Genomic DNA, 17252 nt, shown 5'->3' on the forward strand with positions numbered 1-17252 from the left:
AGGGGGTCCCCGGAGCTGAAATTAATATGGTTCATCTCCGGAGACCCGCTGCTTTAATCTTATGTTTTTGTTAAAAAATTGCATGCTTGGATTTCCTCTTTAAAGGCACTTCCCATAGTCTCTGTGACAAAGCGCCGTTACCATATTAATCCTGCTATAACATTTTAGTAAAATGACGCCGAGGACAGTGCTGAACAAGAAAGTCTAATCCAGGTCTGCAAAAAAATAGTCCATCATTAAATATATTTAAGGCATGCTGATTGTTTTGTAATAGTCCTGGTAAACATCCAGGTGATGTGAGCATATTTCTTTTGTGCTCTTTCGCCTTCAGTATATAATACACAAGATACTTGTGCACTAATAGAGAATCACCAAAGTTATTTTAAACGAAAAAAATATATAATATATTTTGGGTGCCATACTCACCACCACGATCAACACGGTGTAGCCATGTAAAGAAATAAACCGAGTAGCGCTCCAAATGCTGGCAGCAAAGAATCAGGATGGTTTACTAATATAAAAAGTCAGAACATAAGGGAACTAAAACATATATAAAAGTAGCGAGGATCTTACACTCGGATTCGATTGGGGTTGACCCTCTTCAAAGATAGTGACAATACAATTGATTTCCTTATTTGTAAAAATCTTTGCAGTAAACTCAAAGCTAACGTGAATTATTTGTTTTCTTAACAGCTAAATTCAAAGATATTGTGGCATCTCGTACGGCACTGGCTGGGGACCGGCTTGCAAACCTTAAAGATCAAAGGGCTTTTGCGTTCAATGAAGAAGCAGGAGTTCTTAACCCCAGCTGTTCTTCAGGTGCTGGAGAAACGTTACCCCAGCCTTGAAAACCTTCATTTGGAAGAGACCAGCCTCCGGTCCCTGAGCTACGACTGTCTACCATCAACATTGAAAACGCTTGAGCTTTCCCATTGCGAGATCCCGTTGGTCTGGTTCAAAGGATCTCCAGCCAAGAGCAGAAGCCTCCCCAACCTGGAGAACCTCATCCTCAACAATGTGTCCTCATTCTCCAGCCACCACTTGGAGACAATCTGCAGCCAGTCGGTTCTCAAGACCCTATTCCTCTCCGGCACTTACAGAGTGACTGACCTTGGAATCCAGAAGGCGGTGAACTGTCTGAGGGGGTTAGAGCACTTAAAACTTCATGGTTGTAATATTACAGACATCACGCTGCACTTAATAGGTTGTCACATGAAGCGTCTCCGGACCTTGTCCCTCACAAACTTCTGCTCTCTGACAGACGCAGGTCTTGCCTGCCTCTCTGGCGTCAAGACGCTAGAGAAGCTGTGGCTAGAATACTGCTTCCGCCTCTCCCCGAATTCTATTACGGAAGTGTGCATCAGCCTCCCAGCCCTAAATTATCTCAATCTCAATGGGATCTTGTTTGAGGGCCAAGGGATAGACGAGATAAAGAAGAGCCTCCCAAACTGCAGAGTTACTAACTTATTCCCCGACATGGATTCAATGGCCAAGTATTAATTAGAAGGCAGTAAAAAAACATACCTCAAGGGCAAGCATGGCAACTTGTACTGCTCAGAATTAACCTGTGTGTCAATTTCCACTCTTCTTAAATGTAACCTCAAGATGTTCATGTGTTTATACTCTAGTGTCATTCTACTTAGGACCAAAGTGACCTAATGGCAGTGATATGTTTATTGGATTAAAGGGTCAGTTCTATGGAGGACCACAACAATCTCTAATCACAGTAACCTGTCAATCTGGTCCTATATGGAACTGACCCATTAGTGATCGATTACAAAAGGACAGCAGCATGTTCCAACACAAAAGTAAGCTATTGTTATTCTTATGACAAAGGAGAACTTTTATGTTCCAACTCGGTTATTCATTCCTTTATTCAGCCTGGAAAATCCCAGATAAACGTCCTGATGACTAGTGAAGCTCTCCAGGAATTCCAAGGGTGGATGATGCATTGTGCTGCATGGTCTGAAGCCCACTTCTAGTCCTTGGCAAATACGTCCTCATTCTCCATCTACCACATGGAGACCGTCTGCATCCAGTCAGTTCTGAAGACCCTGTCCCTCTCCGGCACTTAGTGTCCAACATCGGAAAGCAGAAGGCAGTTTCCCCTATTGCAATATGCCATATATCATCTCACACTTGAGTGTGTCACTTGAAACCCATCCAGTTTTTATAACCGTTACGGTTTTTCAGGATCATGGAATGGGGGGATTCATGCTGGAACTGGGGATATTCGTCCTTTGTTGCAACACAAAACAAAAATTCAGATCTATGATGGAGACTTCCCGATGTGAAAGAATTGTGTGGTCATTTGAAAGAACCAGTAACCCTGCCTTGTATCGTGAATTCTTCGTAATTTCTCTGGTGTATGCCTCTCCACAACAACTGCTATGTAAGGATACCAGATGAAGAGCAGGAAAGGTTTGTGTTGCTCCAGAGGAAGAGTAACCAAGAAGGGGAAATGGTGAATCTTAATATGCTGCAGCCTCTCTGGTACTTCAGAAATATCATTGTGAGGGAGGCCTGTCGTGTGTACCCATGAAGAGGAACCCGGTGACTTCAAAAGCTCTGTACCCACTGTTTAAATCTATGAAGTTCTCTCACGTTGATCCATTAATGAGGCAATCCTTCCGGGGACCAAAGTGTACTAATGGCAGTGACAAGTTTCGGGGTTGCCTTTTTTTACCCAAATCTTTTGTATTTTTAAGTAAATATTTTTAAAGTTGGCTTGTAAACATGGTGAATTGGGAGGGCTTAAATTTCCTCTGGCACCTCCCTTTTTTTTCTGATTTTGTGATGTGTTCATTCGAAGCTCCCATAGCCAAAGCCCTTCCGCTCTCCTTATCTTCATTGGCTTATACATAGTAGATGAGGTTGAAAAAAGACATACGTCCATCAAGATCAACCTATGCTAAATTTAGGTAACAGAAACGTTATCCTATATCTATACTTACTTATTGAACCAGTGGAAGGCAAACAAAAAAACCCAGTCATATCATCCAATGATTTCTCATAAGGGGAAAAATAAATTCCTTCCTGACTCAAAGAATTGGCAATCGAATTAATCCCTTGATCAACATCCTTCCCATGTTTACTTATTTGGTATATCCCTGTATACCTTTCCTTTCTAAAAAGATGTCCAACCTTTTTTTGAAATTTTTTTTGTATGTGCCATCACAGTCTCCATGGGTAATGAATTCCACATTTTAACTGCCCTTACTGTAAAGAACCCTTTTTTTTTGTTGCTGGTGAAATCTCCTTTCCTCCAACCTTAAGGGATGACCCTGAGTCCTTTGTACTGCCCTTGGGATGAATAGTTAATTTGAAAGCTCCTTGTACTGTCCCCGAATATATTTGTATTGAGTTATCATATCTCCTCTTAGACGCCTCTTTTCTAATGTAAATCAATCTAATTTAGCTAGCCTCTCCTCATAAAATAGATTGTCCATCCCCTTTATTAATTTGGTGGTTTTTCTCTGCACTCTCTCCAGAATGTCTTTTCTAAGGAGTGGTGCACAAAATTGTACTCCATACTTAAGGTGTGGTCTTACTAATGCTTTGTAAAGGGGCATAATTATGTTTACTTCCCTTCCATCCATTGCCCGTTTAATGCAAGATAAGATCTTCTTTGACTTTGCAGCTACTGCATGACTTTGGGCACTATTGCTAAGCCTGCTGTCTACAAGCACTCCTAAATCCTTCTCCATCAAGGATTCCCCCAATTTATCCCCATTTAATTTGTAAGCCGCCTTTTTATTCTTGCATCCCAAATGCATAACCTTACATTTATCTGTATTAAACCTCATCTGCCATTTACCTGCCCACGTTTCCAGTCTCTCCAGGTCCTTCTGGAGAGAAATTACATCCCGCTCTGATTCTACCACCTTACACAATTTAGTATCATCAGCAAAGATGGAGACTTTGCTCTCGATGCCAACCTCAAGGTCATTAATAAACGAAATTATCAATAAGGATGGTGTGGGAAAAGGGTAAAGAAAACACTTGATTCACAAACACTGCCCCCTCTCCCCCCCCAATTAAAGTAGCTAAATCTTTGCTTTTTGTCCAGTTCTATTTAGGGAAGCCAATTAATGTGGCTCATTTTTCTTTTGGTCGACTGAGGGATTGCAACTTTAAATGGTATCACCATTATGACCCATGAAACTAATCATGATGTTATATATGATTAGCAGTAGATTCCTATACAAAAATGTGTGTGTGTGTATTTTGAGGTTTGAAAAGGGTGTTGCATATTGACAGCAGGACCTGTCCATTTTCTAGATACACCACCTGGTCTTCCTCTTAGGCTCATGGAGATGTATTGAAGCTTTGAATCAAAGCTAGTCCTTTAGAAGAAGACATGGGCCGCCATTTAGTGCATGAACACCGTGTTATTAAAATTAAGATCTCATTGGGTCAACATGCCAACTTCAAGGTGCAATCCCACCTGAAGTCATGTATCTTGTAGTCAAAGTCCATAGCCACTTGTGTGGGAAACCAAGCACTTGCAAAGCTTCTATCCAGCACCGCTGACGAGCTTTTGACATTTTGCATGTGGTTAGAATCCGAAAAACGCTGTAGTGGGTTTGAGTATTGTGGAATAATCACCCGTAACTGAAAGTAATGCCGCATCCATGGTTGGTGCACGCGTGGCCACGGGGTAGACGTGACGTGGAGGCGTGTCGGAGGCGTGGCAGTGACGTCACAGAGCTGGTCCGCCCTCATTGGGCAAACCGCTCATATTACCCGGCACGCCATTTTTATCGCACCGCCCGCGCCATCGTACTCACCACGGATGCGAGCTAACGATGTACAGTGGTCTAAATCAAAACTCGGGGATGAGAGGCCATTTTTTTACCAAGTAGTCTTCCGGTATTGGAATACACCTTACAAGTCCGTTCAAGTCAAAGGGGCTGCAAGGGGTCTTCCAGAGCTAGGTGCCTTGTGGCAGAACACTGTTTGGTAAACATGGACCATAATGTTTAGAATGACTCATATTTATCGTTTTCCTTTTTTTTGCTACTACTCTACTCCTTGCTTCATCCAACTATAAATCTGGTTTTGATTTCCTTGCCCAACAAGTGCTACACTTCACCTATATACAACTGCTATGAACAAGCTATTCCGTTTTTTTTTATTTATTTCATTGACAATTTCCTGTATCGCTGTTACTTTTTTTTGGTCATGGTGTTTTTAACCATGACATATGGTAACAACGGGGAGAATTGGAGTTAACTGTTTTTCTTGTTTTGCAGGCTGTGACCTTAATTTGTTTTAATGCAAACGTTATTTTCTAATTGTTTCTGCGGAGGCTCGTTCTGGTTACTGGTTGCAAATTTCTCTCTCTCTCGGGGGGCAGGATGGGCCTAGAGGTTTACATTTGATTAAAAGCGCCCCCAACCCCCCACCTCCCCCACACACATATATCAGAAGCACTGATGAAAATTAAATGGGTTTCAGAAGAAACTGAAACAGCCCAATGTTTGCTTTAAAGCAGCATACCTTTAAGGAAAACCAATTGCCTAAGTTGACGATCGATCCGTTCTCCCGGGATCAATCGGTGAATATCCTGCTCCCTGGGTTCGCCTAATGGCTGCCTTTTGCATCTGTTCTTCAGTCAGTGGAATGCAACAACTGCAGTAGAACCTCCATATTACCACGGGTAACATTGTTGTCTATTGTTACAGCTTTCAACGCCGTCATAGTCTCCTGCTGGGAACACTGCAACACTTTCCTGTTTGTGATCATTTGTTGCCAAAGCTCTTGCACTGCTGGGTTAAAAAAAAGACGTGCGTTAGAGCAGGGGTGCGCAAACTATTGGTTCTGCGCCCCCACCCCCCACCTTGTTTTCCGGTGTCAAATGATGCCGCAGGATCATGTGACGTCACGCCATGACCCCGCGGTGTCATTTGACGCTGTGTTGCCATGGCGACTGGTCACGTAAACCGGTGCCGCGGCGTCATTTGACGCCACGTTGCCATGGCGACGCGTCACCCCCTGCTTCTGAATCCCGGTAAGTTGAGAGTTGCCGAGGGCCTCACGCGATCCCCCCTGGCATTAAATAAAAAGCCTTGGGGAAGAGCGCGGGGCCTCTGCAACCGCCCGCGCACCCGTTTTACAGGACACTACACACTAAAGGTTAGGAAGTATAATTAGATACTACAGCAAATAGAAATACCACTTGCAAGCATATTTGCATGTCTCTGGTCTGCAACCCTGTCTTTCCCCATTATCTCTTAGCATACAATGCTTCAACTGCAGCCAGGAATTCTGAGTAATGACATGCAAATGAGCACCATATTTCATCAATAGTACAAAACTTATTTATTAAAAACAAAACATAGGATTTTGAATGTTTTGCTGCTAAGCAAAGTAACATTTGTTTAAAGCTGCAGTTCAGTCAATATCCTGCATGTGTGTTTTTTTTAATAAATCAGTTCTGTAGTAAGAAAAAATACTTTTAGCATTTTCTGTTTTTAAAAAAACAACTTTGAAAGACCAATTTTCTTGTATCCTATTTTAACAGCCATTTGCTAAGGCTCTGCCCCTTCCTGTCCTGTCACAAGCCCTGGCACACCCCTTTGTCAGCCCTGCCCTCCCTCTAGCACATGTCAGTGCAGGAGTGCTCATGAATATTCATGAGCTTCCACTGACAGACAAGCAGAATATAAACAGATCCCTTCACTAATTATGTCACCAAATTTCGACCTATCAATACATGGAGAACGAATTGACCTGCAGCTATACAGTTCTTTAGGTAATTAGAGATTGCACACATAAAACTATTGAAGTAAAAAAATAAATAAAAAAAAAAAAAAAAAAAAGACTGAACTGCAGCTTTAAGGAAGACTTAAGTTTTATTGTTGCAAATGGACAGGAATTGAACTGTCCACAAAGGGTCAGCAGAGCTTCCTGTTAAAGGCCGAGTCCAGCCTGCTGTTTCCTCATCATCGACCCCAGCACTATTGTTCCCCACTTTGTCTTGTTCTCTTTCGCGGTCCTGCCACTTGCTGTATGATAGTGTGATATATTTGTTGTGTTCCATGTGCGTTGTGCTGTAGTATAGTGCTTGTCATACAGCCAGTATCACAAGCACGCTGCCTTGGTGTTACATTTTACTCCTCCCTCGCGTTCTCCTCTCGCATTCAGACTCGAATTTCCCATTAGGCCGGGCCTTGGGGCGCCAAAAATGTCCATCCCCATATGCATTTGCCGCGCTCTCGGGCCTATCGGAGACCTAATGGGAATACACTTGGTTGTGTTTTGCTGCCCTCTATCTCCTTTGGAACCCCAGCGTCAAATGACGCCGCCGATGACATAATGTCACATGGTGTCTCGTTGCCATGACAACGTGACGCCATGACGTCATGGTAGCGCGACGCAGTGCGCCGTCGCGTTGACGCCCCCGAGGCTTTATTAGACGCTGGGCTTCCAAGGGAGATAAAGGGCAGCAGCAAGGAGGCGGCAGGACACACGTAAGCGCCAAGGGGCGCAATGTAGCTAAAACCTGTAGTTATTTCCTCCGTAACATTGCAAAGATACTTCCCTCTTTCGCTCTACTGCTACAACTCTTAAGGCTAGGTCCTTGGGGCCGAGGCCGCTTGCTGCCGAGGCCGCTTGCTGCCTTGGCCGCCATGTTGCGCGACCAGATTTTTCTGAAGACCGTAAAACGGTCTTTAGAACTGTCGATGGAGCGCTGGCCACGCCCTGGCGGTTCAGCCAATGAGGGTGAGGCTGCCGGGTGATATCTTCGCCACGCCCTCCCCCCCCTCTTTCCCACCTGCACGTGCTGGCACCAGCCTGGCAGGCGCGCGTGTAGCGCTGACACCGGGGCCATAGCCTAAGGCCGCGTCCATAGATAGTGCTTGCGGGCGCGCTTCCGCTCGGCACTGAGCCCCTACTGCCGCAATGAGTGGCTTTAGTAGGGGCTCGCCTTGCGGAAGCGTAGGTCTTAGGGAAATTTTAAATTTTCCCGCTTGCCGGAGCGCAGGGCCGGTCACGTGAGCGGTTCGCCCAATGAGGGCGAACCAGCTCCGTGACGTCACTGGCCCGCCCGCCGACACGCCCCCGGACGGTGCGCTGTCTAAGGCCAGGGAAAGCACCCACTTTCCCTGAGCCTCAGCGCGCCTCCGTCCGCCAGAACCATGGCCGAGGCCTAACGCAGGCCCTCATTCTCTCCCGTCTTGACTATTGTAACTTTTTACTGTCCGGCCTATTTGCCTCTCACTTGTGTCCCCCTACAATCTCCTAAATCTGTCTCAGCGTGTCTCCTGCTGAAATCCTTCCCCTGGCTTCCTATCAAATCCCGTATTGCGCACAAAATTCTCCTCACTTTTAAGGCGTTACTCTTCCGCCCCACCTTACGTCTCAGCCCTAATGTCTCGCTATGCACCTTCACAACTCTTCCGTTCTGCTCAATGATGTCGCCCTCTCCCTCCTAAAACTGAATGCCTAACACTTCTGGAACGCCCTACCCCATAATATCCGACTAGCACCCTGTCTATCCACCTTTTAAGATTCATCTTAAAACCCAGCTCTTTAACGAAGCATATGGGTAGCTCCGTGGCTGATGCTATACACCTCATACATCGACCTTGGCCCCTTGCAAATGTACTTAACACAATGCCCTCCTACGTTGTTCCTGCCTGCCACTTAGATTGTAGGCTTTTTGGGCAGGGTCTCCCTTTTTCCTAATGTTACTTTTATATCTAATGCGCGTATTCCCATGATGTGTTCCATTACTATGTCACGTGTATTATTGCTCTGACTTGCTATGTACACAGATGGCACTATATAAATAAAGCTATACCTACGTAGTTCTTATTTTTCGCCTTAGTTCTGCCACTGGCGTAATTATTACTGGCCTCTGTTTCATTATCGGGTACCATTCCTCACACCACGGTGGCTTTTGATCGGTTGCTCCTGCCATGACAATTTCCAGTATCCGTCCCCCTGCAAAGAGGCTTGTGCCACTTCGTCTGGGATAGCGTCACTAACTTTGGCCAACTTCAGATGGGGCCCTCTGATTGGCTGTTGGTTTACAGGCCAGATTTACTGATTGAACATTTCGCAACCCACCATGCAATTGGTTTCATCTGTAAACCCCTTTTCATTTGCGCATCAAAAGACCTACTAGGTATAACTAGCCTCGTATACAGACCACTTTCTTGCCTAGGGAAAGCAAGGTTGACGCTGCTGCAAGCCTCACCTTGGAGCTTTCATTTACTTTGCTTTCTCAACTACTTTGCACTGCCCTCACGGACTCTGTTGCACCAAAGACTTTCTCCAAGACTCCCAAACCTGCAACCCTTGGTAAGAGGCACCAGCTACACACGGCCAGCCCCCATGCAAGATTTAGGCTTTTGTTGTCTCCATCTTTATTTTACTTCTGCTTGTCTGTCCGTTAACCCCTTTTGTGTATTGTACTTTTTCCTTATTAAACCGATTCGTTCGATAGCCCTGTGGCCTAGCTGATCGCTTGTGTGGTCCGTGGCTACCCACTGCATCTTATTTTCAGGTTTTGCTTTTTTGTGTTGTGGGAGCGTTGTGGCCACTGGTTTTGGTACTGGCCCCATAGTTCCCAGAAACTACTGTTTAGTCTGTTGGCCAATGTATTTTGCACACTTTTAAGGTTTTGCTTGTGGTGTGCTCTTGGAGCTATGTGGCTTCTGGCTCCGTAGAAGACCTGGCCACCTCTGAAGTCAACTGTATATTCCTGCATGGTGTTTACAGCTCTCAAGAGTTTTGGTTGTTCCCATTAATAGTTGGGGCACTTACTAGGTAGGAGCAAGCGTTCTTGCAGTTGTCTCGGTAGTGCTCTTCTGTGTACCCACCATCGGTCAGAGGTGGGGGGCATGTGCTTTGGTTTTGGGCATTCAGAGTTACCGGTGTGGGTTCCCCTGGCTGCCAGAGGACCCAAATGCTAACCATACAGGTGGAATCCTAGTAAATGGCTTGGTTTCCTGATTAGCCAAATGGGGGATTGGAGGTGCACAGCTTCGTGTAATGACGCCTGTTAATATGTATTGCAACAAACTTCAAAGAATCATAAATGACCCAACCTTCCGAAGGCCATAGTAAGAATGCTAAATTGCTTGATGCTTAACATAATCGATGCTTTTGGTAATTTTAAGATGTCTTGCTCAACATAACCATCAGGTCAATTTAGTTACCTTTTTCGCCGGACTTGACCTTTATCTTTATACTAAATAAATGTTTGACTTAATTTGAACTTCAATAGGCGAGCACATAACTTAATGTTTTAGTCGATACGTTCTTCCGGTTTGGTGAAGATCAGGTGGGGGGGGGGGGAAGGGGGGAGTGAAATAAATTATGTTACCCAACATTTGTCATGGTTCACTTAAGCTTACCTTCAGGGTGATACCTTCATTAATATAATTTACTGTCCCCATTTTTGAGCTTCACACTATGGTATCTTGCCAGTGTTACGACTCTTGAGACCTGCATCGGTATGAAAAACGTGCTCGATGTTTTGTCTCCTATCGGCATGAGTTCATACGTTCGTCTAGCATTTCAGCACCCGATGTTTCCCGCCCTGTGATCTCCATCATTGTAATTCTGCTAGCGTATCCACCCTGTGCTCTTCATCACCAATGTTCTGCACACTTGGAACTTCATCAGCATTAGAACTTCTTTTGTTTGAAAGAATTCCTGATTTTTTGTTTTTGTTTCTCATTTATTTGTATATGAAGGAGACCGACCCCCTATTTGATCCGATTTTATGAAAATAATTCCCTCATCTTGCTCCTCGTATTTTAATGCCAAACAAATATCCTGACTGCTTTTTAAAAAAAAATTTTTTTTAAATTCGGATCATGAACTTCTTTAGCCCTGAAAGCCTTCGGGCAGATGTATCTGCATGGTTTATTTTAATGTGTTCTATTATATTTAAATGTGATCACATCTTGTGGAGAACCTGTTGTACAGTTGTTGTGTTGTTTTTTTTTTTTTTTTAACTACAAAAAATGTTTGCATCAATAAAGTTTCTTTTGTACTTATGTAGATCTTTACTTTATCCTTCGGAGGGTTGTTGACCATTTAGTTGGTAGGCAGCCTGTGAAGAGTGTACATATTCGAGGCCTTTACTCGATTAGCTGTGATGCTTCATCCCTTGTGCGAGAGGCATTGCTTCCCACACAATTATATCAATGAAGCTGCTCTCTTCAGCTATCGGAAGCTGTTTCACAGCAAATTGAGTGAAGACTTCTTTCCCATAACTATAAAAGAGAGATCATGGGGAAAGGCAGCTGATGAAACTCGAAACATTTTTAATGTATGGTATAGAACCTGGCTTTTTTTTTTATTAGGTTAACCTGACGTAGCAGGTTTTTACGAGTTTTGCCCAATTTATGTAACTAAACCACTCCTTTTTTGAATTGAGATAAGACAGTTTATTTTATTAAGTAGGAAGCCGCTCACGCCATGTTACATAGAAGTTTGAGGCAGGCAATGGTTAATTATATGTGCATTGCAGTCAAGCAATCATACCTAAATGAGATTAACGCATTGCCCATGATTTGGGATGTGTTATAAACGTAGCTCAAAGTGTGATGGTACTAATGGTAACACCGTACCACTGCTTTTTAATTTATAACCCCAGTGTGACGTAGGGGCAACCTGGCTAGCATGTTAAACGTTAAGCCTGGCCAGTGCCCCTACCAGTTCAGATGGATGACAGAGTTCTGGCTTAAAAAGAGTATCTTATTGCAGCCAAAATGGCTGCAGTGTGTGATATTGTGTGCCTTGTAACAGCTTATTCCCCTATGCATATATAATGTAATGTATTCAAATTACTCCTTAGTGTGTTGAGGAGGATACTTCACTTAGCCAGCCAACACACAGAGGAATCTGGGGCTGCCATGTAAATGTGGTCTGGGTGAAGTGATTAGGCCAGGGGGGGGAGCTCAACTCAGGCCTGGGGAACAGTCACTCTAAAAGCAGAGTCATTGTTCATCCCAGACTCTGAGGCATCTATCTCTGCGGGAGGTATCTGGCTGAAACTAGAATCGGAGGCCTGAAACCTGGCCCCAACTTACTCCGCTCCCAGTGTTCAGTTTCAATTTCCCACTCCCAAGCCCACCTCCTGTGGGCTGTCCTAAAGCACTGTCAGTTCCCACGAGCCTGATTGACCCATCACAAGTGAGCGCTCGCTCTGTGATTGGCCGATGTAGTATCCGTGCTGTGATTGGCCGGCACCTAGCATCTGTGCTCTGGTTGACACCCGGTCTCCCATGCTTTTAGATGGAGACTAGGAAACTATGTAAACACTTGCAGATCAAAGTAAATTAGATTAGATCCCGTCTGGGAGACCATTGGTGTGTGACACACAGATCCAAAACAAGGCTTGGTGGTATTGACGAGTGTGACTTTTAAACCTGATAGGACGCAACTAGCATCCTTACGGTACCGTGAGACTCGGCGTGTGCAAGACATCCTGGGTAAGCCTACTGAAGCAGCGCCCAGCATCTAGTGAGCTAGGATTACCCCAGTAACTACTGCTTTGGTGAGTTTGAACCTAAAACATTGTATTGTGTTACTCCTGCTGGCCGGCCATAATAACTTGTTTGCAAATGCCAGTCAGAACAAAGTAGTTGTCAATCTCGTATATATTGTCCTGCTCTCCCGTTACACCAATGATATCACTACTTTTATCTTTTACTGACAAACTAATGGTTGATTTTCTATGTATAGAGAGAATTTTTTTAATTTTTTTAGGAAGTCTCTTTTCCGTTTCTGCTTTCTGAGCACAGATATTGGATCCTGGACACACCCTCCAACACGGATCGGCCAATTTTGGATTCCTGGATTCGCACCGATTATCCGGTTCGTAATCTGATGCACCCGAATAGGGGATTCAATGAACCTGGCCATTTACTCCTCAAAAGACAGTGTATCTATCCCAACCCAGGGCTGCTTTTTGTAGCCTTGCAAGTAACACTAAGTTTAGTTCCCTAGGCAAACCTCATGTTGCAGCTTAATAGTATTCTCTTTGGTTGCTGCCAGTGACTTTAATTCTTCACAGACATTTGGTGGGAGAGTAGTGTGACGATATGGGCAATGGGGCTCTTGTAATAAAGGTGACACCTAGCTGTTGCCTTATCGTCTGAATATACCGGGTTGCCTTGTATATACATCCTATTGTGACTCTGTAACGGGAGACCAGGGCTTTTAACACCTTTTTAACCGGGATCATTCAGAAAGCAAAACAAGGTAGTGGAATAATATTAGGTTTATTCGGGTAAACCCATGTACACACAATGAATATACAAAATACAGACAGAATACACACTTATTGGAGGTCTGGGGGTTACAACTAGGCTCAAATAGGTGCAGGGCGCCTGCTGCGGAAGGCTTACCCTGACCGGGAAATCCCTCCCGGCTTCCTGGTCCTCTTTTCGGCTAAAAACCATAGCCGCGACCGCTACGTTCTAAAATGAGAACTTGGACCTCGCGTTTGACTTGGTATCTGCAGGGCAGGCTTTCTTAGCTTCATAAATGAAGCCGGTTGCTTTGCTATTCGTAACAGAGCAACTTTGCAAAGTCTGCCCGTGCTTCGAATCAAGCCACAAGATCGACTGGTTCTCCGACTCCTTACATACCCTCTGCTATTGTATTTTCAGCATGGAAGTAGGAGGAGCGACCAATCAAAGCGTGGGAATTCCCACTAGCCAATAAAAATGGGCTCGTCTCTTGGCTGATGTTAGAGGAGGCGTGTCAAGCCGGCTCGAAAAGCCAGGTGGGCAGGAAATACGAATTAGCCAATGGGAAGTGCGCCTACGAGCTGTATCTTCCCTCAGCTTACTCATTGCCACCTGCTGGTTAGGCTCCACCAGGTCTGGCAGATTCGAAAAGTGTCCCCACAGGGTGCCCTTTGTTCTCCGGACCTGGCGAATCGCCCTTCCTCGCCGACCAAACAGTTTTCTCACCTCTGGACATCCTTTCTCCTTTGAACTACGGACTATGTAGACATCCCAGCACCTATGTAGATGCCTGGGCTGACTGGATAGATACTTATACGTACAGTATAAAACATTATATAACATATTTTAATAAAGTATAGACTTTGGGGAACCTTGTACCCGTGAGGGAAATGGATCTGGTATATATGGGCTCAAAATCCAGGAGTCTAGTATACACTACGTAGCCCCGGTGTAACTCAACCCACGTCAACCCAAGTCATGTCTGTAAGCTGGGAGAATTAGTGGACTACCGGTAACTTTGTCCCCTGAACTCCTGCAAACAAAATAACAATTTCTACCCAAATATCCCACCTAAAGCTTACACTCCCGAAGTGTTATGTTTCTGGGACAGAGCAACAGGTAAAGTGGAAAAGCAGGTCATGTTTTTACTTTTACATGGTACAATACATGGCCCTTGGCTTATGGTGCTACTTAGCTGCCAGGAACCCATGGTTTTCAGGGGTAACAAATCAGGCGTAATCTTTATTATGCAGACCGGTTACACCCTACCGTCAGTCTCACCTGGCTAAATCTATTATGTTAATGTATGTGTACAGAAACCTTTCTTTTCTGTGTGTAATGTAATTGCAAACATAAAAATGTCTCTGGACATGCAGTGCTGAGAAACCCTTTGTTCAGCCAATGTCTGGAGAAATGGCTGTTGTTGAGACTGGAGGGAGAAGGGTGTGTACTCGGGCCTGGGGAACTATGGCTGAGGACAGGGCCATTGTTCGTGTTATATAGAGTCATCAATCTCCACAGATTCATCTGAATCCAGTTGAAGCTGGACCCTGAGGTTTCAAGACCCAACTGACTCAGGTCTTGGTGGTTTTACTTTCCCACTGCCCTGATTGGCCTATGTAGCTTGCTCTGCGATTCGCCCAGGTAGCGTTCGTGCTGTGATTGGTCACCACCATTTCTCCATGATTTCCTAAGGCGACAGGAACCTAGAAAAGGGGCGGCCGATCTCCGTTCCACAGATCATTCCTGCACTGGCGTGGACATGGACTATATGGTGTTCTCTGAGGTTGTGCCAGGGACACCCTAGACGAGGCTGTGAGCCTTTCTGAAGCGGGAGATTGAAACATGCCTGCCTGCATCTTGCAGCCAGCGCTGCCTGGAGTTCCCGATCACCCACAGGAGTGGAAGCTGCGCCGGGTGAGCCATTTTGGTGGCACTGGGCACCTAGGACTCCCCCCTGTATTCACTGTGTGGTGTGAGTATAGTTCTGCTGGTGATATTGTGTTGCATCTGTTGGCTCCGGACAAAATAAACGCTCATTTATCTTATCTCTGTGTCCTGTCTGGTGCTTGTTCCCGTGAGAGAGTCCTGACCTCCCGTGACAGGTAGTAAGAGCTGTTTGGTTGTATGTTGCATGCAAGACACCAAACTATGTAAACAAACTTCTATCTGAGACAAGTATGAAGTAGTGTTTACACATGAGATGTAATTGCTAGTGTGCACTTATTTAATTCCTTGGATTCAACGCGTTGGCAATCAATCACATGCTAAATGAATGTGCGTGAACTCTTGGGGTTAAATTGTAAATGTTATATGTAGTATGGTATATAACAAATACATTATCTGCAAATGTATATTATTCATCGTTCAGATGTGCCAGTTGAGCTGGTGCTGTTCAACAATAACATCTTTATACTGTATAGTGCTTTTCTCCCAGTGGGATTCAAAGCGCTTCCCGCATTTAAAGCTAGACAAAGGAAAACCTTTACAGCTATAAAAGAAACAGAACAAGATCAAAATATGAACAGAATATAGGATGGATTGAAATTGTCAGGTTGTGGTTCATTCATCAAATGGCTGGGTAAGGAGGTACAGATGTACTAAGTCTTAACGTCTTCGCGGTCATGGCACGGAAGGATTAACACTGGGGGGGGGTCTCATTCGGAAGCATGGACTGTTGCTTGTTCATCCGTGGCAGTGGGGACAGTAAGTCCTACTACATCTGTAAGTCTTGAGTCGGTTTTGAAAGATTTCCAGGGTGGGCGCCACTTGGACCATCCAGAGAGGGTTCCAGAGAGTAAGTGCACCATGGTTAAAAGTTGGGCGGCAAAAGAAGTCGGGAAATTCTGGAGACGGTTAGGAGTCCTTCACTTGCGGATCTAAGTGAGCGAGTGGGAGTGTCGGGAACTAGGTGCTCTCGCAGGTAGTTGGGACTCTGATTATATAGAGTTTCGAATGTCAGCATGGCAATCTTCCAGCAGCCAGTACGGAGAACAGGTGTCCTGTGGCAAGAATGGATCTGGTTTGTTAGGAACCTGACTTCAGAATTCTACCAGCTACAGACGGCACAGTTCTGTTTCCGGAAATGCCAGGTAAAGGGCATTGTAGTAGTCCAGGCGTAAGAACATAAGAAGGTGGCGATTGTGGTAAGCACACATTATGAATATATAAAAAATATGTTAAGACACTCGGTAGCAGTGATATTCTTAGACACAAAACAGTTGAGGATGGGATAGGGGAATAGATGTAATAGCTATACTCACACAGCCGTGTGTGAGCCCCTTCCCATTAGTGAGTTTCTTTGTACATAGATTGTACCGCCACTGGATCAGTCACTCTGCAGGCCTTTGGTGGTGGACGACCAGCGTCCCTCCAACAGTCCCAGTAAGGAAGACAGTCACAGGCACAGATAAAATAAATGCAGTTTATTGATGCACAGTATGAGTATATAGTAACTCGCATGTAAACAAACACTCTCCAGCTCTGGTAGCTGCGTTGAGTCTTCCGTTACAGTTTCCTCCCACTTCCGCGTCCATCAGCAGGACCGTTATCGGAGAGCTTGTGGAGGCTACGGTGGCCTTCAGTGGACAACAGGAAGCACGTACCGACGGGGAACAACGTGTTTCGCAAATTTCTTTGCTTCGTCAGGTAAGAACACAAGAGCACGAACCAGCACTGAGAGACCCTTCTGGAGGAATCAAGTGCTTAATCCTTAAGGTGACCACATTTTAAAGTGATAAACCGGGAAAAAATACAAAATTGTTTACCAATCATCTTTCACTCACTTCTCTTCCCTTCTCTATCACTTACCCCAACACATCCCCCTCTCACTCCTCCACCTCTCTTACACCCCCTCTTTTGCTCACTCTCTCAAGTCCCCCATCTCATACACACCTCCCCCCCAATGAATCAAACGCACACATTGCTCCACCCCATAGATAACCACAGCTCCCTCCACCCAAAAATCATACACACAGCTCCCCCCCAAGACACGTACACACAGCGGCGGATTTGAAAATACGCCGCCCCATG

The 17252-nt window shown here is 44.9% G+C and overlaps 1 protein-coding gene across 1 annotated transcript in view; it reads left to right on the forward strand.

The window, feature by feature from the left end:
- The window catches only part of LOC142470725 (hepatic lectin-like), a 79467-nt gene that overhangs the window by 14744 nt on the left and 47471 nt on the right, over window positions 1–17252 (forward strand). The window contains exon 3 of the transcript XR_012789317.1: window positions 694–16868. The gene's annotated coding sequence lies outside the window, so the exon portion shown is untranslated. The remainder of the gene's footprint in view (window positions 1–693; window positions 16869–17252) is intronic.

The sequence above is a fragment of the Ascaphus truei genome, chromosome 20 (genome assembly GCF_040206685.1).
Source record: "Ascaphus truei isolate aAscTru1 chromosome 20, aAscTru1.hap1, whole genome shotgun sequence".
Classification (NCBI taxonomy): Eukaryota; Metazoa; Chordata; class Amphibia; order Anura; family Ascaphidae; genus Ascaphus; species Ascaphus truei.